Here is a 6000-nt window from a genome sequence, read left to right on the forward strand (position 1 = left end):
ATAGATACGTGTAAAATTTCTGTAAAATGTGTCTGATATGTGTACAAATACATCGTTTGATAAAGTTTTTGTAAAGTATTGTAATGTTTTAATTATTTTCTTTACGCGAATCACCATTCCGTATAGAGGGTGGTCCATTGATCGTGACCGGGCCAAATATCTCACGAAATAAGCGTCAAACGAAAAAACTACAAAGAACGGAACTTGTCTAGCTTGAAGGGGGAAACAATATGGCGTTATGGTTGGCCCTCTAGATGGCGCTGCCATAGGCCAAACGGATGTCAACTGCGTTTTTTAAATAGGAACCCCCATTTTTATTACATATTCGTGTAGTACGTAAAGAAATATGAATGTTTTAGTTGGACCACTTTTTTCGCTTTGTGATAGATGGCGCTGTAATAGTCACAAACATATGGCTCACAATTTTACACGAACAGTTGGTAACAGGTAGGTTTTTTAAATTAAAATACAGAACGTAGGTCCGTTTGAACATTTTATTTCGGTTGTTCCAATGTGATACATGTACCTTTGTGAACTTATCATTTCTGAGAACGCAGGCTGTTACAGCGTAATTACCTGTAAACATAGGGTTGCCATAATCTCGGAATCCAAAACCAGGACAAAACTTACGGTCACCGTAGCCGATCGAAAGACATAAGAGGAATAAGGAGTCCTCATGCCCATAAGCTAAGGGAAATGTGCATTTAATTAATGATCCAGAGTTTAGGAAGACCTGCTTCATTAAGAAAGAATTTATTATAAAAAATAAGAATATGCATTACATTATTCAGTACATGAAGTTCTATTGTCATCATTTGAGCTTTTCTTATACCAATCGTATTTCTCAGAACCTTGAATAGATGAAACTTAAGATGGAACTTAATCTGGTTCTCAATCAGTTTATGAAATTCACTGCAACTTACATTTTTCATATTGTACTGTATTTGCATCTTTTTACTGTTAACCTATTCCTTTCTTCTGTCCACTCAGAATTCATGAGGGAAAATACTCTCTCTACATTGGCGTTATGACTGGGAATGGAGAAATAAAATTCCACAATTTTCAGCAACTCTGAATACTGCTCACTAGAAATACAATTATGAATGAAGAACACCCATTTCTTATGTGACATCATATTCTCAAAACTTTCGTCTTTGACCTCCCCCAAAACACACTTTAATTTCAGTACTTCGTCAAAGAGAAGGGACTCAATCAATTTACAGCTTGTGTTTTCATGCATCCACTTGAATGTCTTTTCAACATTTTCCCATGAAGGTACAGTCTTTAGCAAAATCCAGTCAAAATGTTTAATATCAGACAAGGGCTTCTCCATGTTATCAAGTAATCAATAACAGTTGATAGAAAAGAGAGACTTCCCCTAGAAATGTAGACTGCTGATATTGTGTGAGGTCAGACATTAATTCTTTAACTTTAGACGTAACGAAAATACACTGTTTTCTCTCTCCTAAAATTTGCAGTATATTTTCTAGCTCCAGTCTTACCTCATTCACTGATATGTCTTCACTCTCAATGCTGCTAACTGCCCTCTGAAAAGGATTCATTTGTGCATACAAGAAGAGCAGATACATTTCACCAACAGAATCAGAAAAGAATTTCTTGAGAAGGGAAGGACATGTATCAAGTGAAAGAAAGTAAGACTTAAGTGCCTTAAACATGTGGATGAACCTCTCTATAGCAGGAAACATGGTGAGCCAGCTGGTTGTTACATGTCTAAGTAGGTCCTTATGTGTCACATCAACAAATTCTGAAAATTCTTTTAGTGATGCTACACGAACAGTATATATGGGGAAATAATTAAAAACCTTTATGAGAATGCTCTCAATATCATAAGAGAGGACATCTGCACCAGTATGAATTGCATTATGCAAAATATGAGCTGGACAACCTACTTCTAAAATTTCCCTATTCAGTTTCTTCTGAAGTTTCTTGTACACATTGTTTTCTCCTTTTCTCGCAACACCTCCACAGTTAGTGTTTGTGTTATCTCCACCAAAAGCAGATACCTTATCACTAAGCCCATGTTGTAAAATGGCACTGTATACACACTCAGTTATTGTACTAGAATCCTCACTGTCACATTCATTTAAATTTAACAATCTACTTTGGAGACCTTCGTCATAATCAAAATACTGCACAAGAACAGGAAATATTTTCAAATACTTGTGGTAGCTAGCATCAGTGCTAATACTAACATAATTGGCCTTCGATAGACTGTTCCTTGTTCTGTCTTCAATGAACGGTGATATCACTTTATTAACGATGGCTTCTGTTTTAGTTTTGCCGCTGGAGAAGTTTACTGCAACTTTCGAGTCACTAAAAACGTGAGAGATAATTTTTGATGTGCAAGAACTTGAGTTGTATGAATGCTTGTGCTTGACACAGTGAAACGCAAATGCAGCTTCTGCTGCAGCTACTTTATTACCATCTGTCTGTGTTTTGAAAAAGCTGGTGAGCTGTTTGGAAGATGATGAACCCACTGCCGTCTTATGCTTTTTCGATTGCACGTGGTCGTTAATATCACGTCTACCTCCATTACTGATTGAAATGTAGGAACTGTGAAGAGGAAAAACGTATAATAGAATAATTTTTCTAGGAAAACAACGATTTCAATGGGTCTCTGTATAATCGTAATGTTACTCACCCGCAAATTTTGCAGAAAGCTTCGTCTTCAGTTCTTCCTCGCTTTATACTTGGAAACTGTTCAGTATATTCCTCCCTGTACTTAACCTTCCGTCTAGCCGACATTATGAAACCACCAGGCAAATAATAACAACTATTTAATACAATATAACACAACGAAATCGCAAGCACAACAAACCATGCGAACATTCAACAAGCTAATCAAAGAGGATAATACTCTTCATTGCCAGAGATGACTGACCGCCCACTGTATCGACAACTCGCAATCTCGCAAATCGAAGAGGATGTACCGTACGCCTGAGTCTGACTGCCCATTGTTTCCATATCTCGAAAGCTGTTCTGTTCTGTTTGGATTTTATATAATGTGAAGGCAAAGAGATAACGTATTGATGCTTCTTTGACAGCAATTTTTGAAATTACCGGAAGTTGACTTCAAATCCAGCAAATATCGCGGACATTTGCATTTTGGGCCCGGACGTTTTCATTTACCCTAAAATCGCGGACTGTCCGTGAAATCCGTGGCATATGGCAACCTATGTAAATACCACACTAATGCAATAAATGCTCAAAATTATGTCCGTCAACCTCAGTGCATTTGGCAATACGAGTAACGACATTCCTCTCAACAGCGAGTAGTTCGCCTTCCGTAGTGTTCGCACATGCATTGACAATGCGCTGACGCATGTTGTCAGGCGTTGTCGGTAGATCACGATAGCAAATATCCTTCAACTTTCCCCACAGAAAGAAATCCGGGGACGTCAGAAATATGTCATGAAATATGCTATTCAATACCGCTTCAACCGCAAGCGAGCTATGTGCCGGACATCCATCATGTTGGAAGTACATCTGTCATGCAGTGAAACATCTTGTAGTAACATCGGTAGAACATTACGTAGGTAATCAGCATACATTGCACCATTTAGATTGCCATCGATAAAATGGGGGCCAATTATCCTTCGTCCCACAATGCCGCACCATACAATTATCAGCCAAGGTCGCTGATGTTCCCGTTGTCGCAGTCATCGTGCACTTTCCGTTGCCCAGTAGTGAATATTATGCCGGTTTACGTTACCGCTGTTGGTGAATGATGCTTCGTCGCTAAATAGAACACGTGCAAAAAATCTGTCATCGTCCCGTAATTTCTCTAGTGCCCAGTGGCAGAACTGTACACGACGTTCAAAGTCGTCGGCATGCAATTCCTGGTGCGTAGAAATATGGTACGGGTGCAATCGATGTTGATGTAGCATTCTCAATATCGACATTTTTGAGATTCCCGATTCTCGCGCAGTTTGCCTGCTACTGATGTGCGGATTAGCCGCGATAGCAGCTAAAACACCTACTTGGACATCATCATTTTTGCAGGTCGTGGTTGACGTTTCACATGTGACTGAACACTTCCTGTTTCCTTAAATAACGTAACTATCCGGCGAACGGTCAGGACACTCTGATGATGTCGTCCAGCATACCGAGCAGCATACACAGCACACGCCCGTTGGGCATTTTGATCACAATAGCCATACATCAACACGATATCGACCTTTCTGCAATTGGTAAAGGGCCCATTTTAACACGGGTGATGTATCACGAAGCAAATACCGTCCGCACTGGCGGAATGTTACGTGATACCACGTACTTATAAGTTTTTGACTATTACAGCGCCATCTATCACAAAGCGAAAAAAGTGGTCCAACTAAAACATGCATATTTCTTTACGTACTACACGAATATGTAATAAAAAATGAGGGTTTCTATTTAAGAACACGCAGTTGATATCCGTTTGACCTATGACAGCGCCATCTCGCGGGCCAACCATAGCGCCATCTGGTTTCCCCCTTCGAGCTAAACGAGTTTCGTTCTTTGTAGATTTTTCGTTTGATGCTTGTTTAGTGAGATATTTGGCTCGGTCACTATCAATGGACCACCCTGTATTTTAAAGACCTTGAAATTCAATATTTTCATTGATAGGGTGCCCCCATTTTGCAAATATATCATATCATAAACCATACATTTCAACGCAGGTGTCGTCTGTCAATACTGCTCTGGATGTCTCCAATTTCAGGAAATGTTCTTCTCATTCTTTAGCAGAAAAGAATAGCAGCACTACACTTCCTAATTCGTAACAGAGTGCCGAAATGATTAATGCTTAATCTGAGGGTATTGGTTTAATACAAATATGGCACTCTTTCGGAGTTTCTACGATGTCAGACAACATCTTACAATCGAAGATATACCAACTCTAAAAGACAACTTTTGGCCCTGCAGATCGGAAATATAAAATGCTAACGTGCTATTAGCAAACAGCAGGAGCATCCGTGATAAGTTCCTAGAATTAGTCTTGCTCACTAAACTTAATAATACCCACATTTGTAGGGAAAGTCCGGGAGAGTTGGACAACTTTTTTGTTCAACATAAAATTTGTTTTCCAACCTTTCTTTACTTGCGGCAGCATTTTCGTATAGAGTCTCATACAAACTTAAGTGCAATATATTATTGAGGCACGGCAGCTTAAAATACAAAAGACATGATACAAGAAAATATAAATGATTAGTCCATCTCACCCATTGGTGTATGGGTGAGATGGACCAGTGTACTGGGAGAGATGGACCTTATAAATTTGCTATACATGAAGAAAAGAGTGAATTAAAATTATTTATTAATATTTGGGATATATACAGAATTATATGTAACACATATATACGAGTATTATATATACAGAATTACAATATTAAAATTTTAGTCCAAACAATTTTATCCGTTTATTATAAATCTTGATTAAAATTTGGCTTTTTTAATTAGTTGTCGGTTTTGTTCAAACATTACTTTATCTTCCTCTTACCACAGCAATTACACTCTTTACGAAATGTTGAACAATGTTCATGAGACCATCCTGAACGGGAAACACACTGAATTCAATCTCATTTTTATTAATTTCGTAATAGATTGCAAAACAACTATCACAGTCATCTTCATCCCATTAATCAAAGTTATTTTCGTAATCATCTACAAAGTCTGCACATGTTTAACACAGTGAGCTATTTACACTATACAATGTAGCTTCTTCAGTCTGTTTTTCTCTTCACTAGTATTTCCCTTTGATAGTATACGGTATAGCTTCTTCAGTCTGTTTTTATCTTCACTATTATTTCCTTTTAATAGTATAGAGTATGCAGTATAGCTTTTTCAGGCTGTTTTCCTCTTCACTAGTATTTCCTTTTGATAGTGTAGAGTATACAGTATAGCTTCTTCAGTCTGTTGTCCTCTTCACTAGTATCACCCTTTGATGATAGTTTTGTGCCTTTTCCTGTTTCCTTTTTTTTCTTATCCCTCATTTTCCTTACA

Source organism: Schistocerca cancellata, chromosome 1 (genome assembly GCF_023864275.1).
Source record: "Schistocerca cancellata isolate TAMUIC-IGC-003103 chromosome 1, iqSchCanc2.1, whole genome shotgun sequence".
NCBI lineage: Eukaryota > Metazoa > Arthropoda > Insecta > Orthoptera > Acrididae > Schistocerca > Schistocerca cancellata.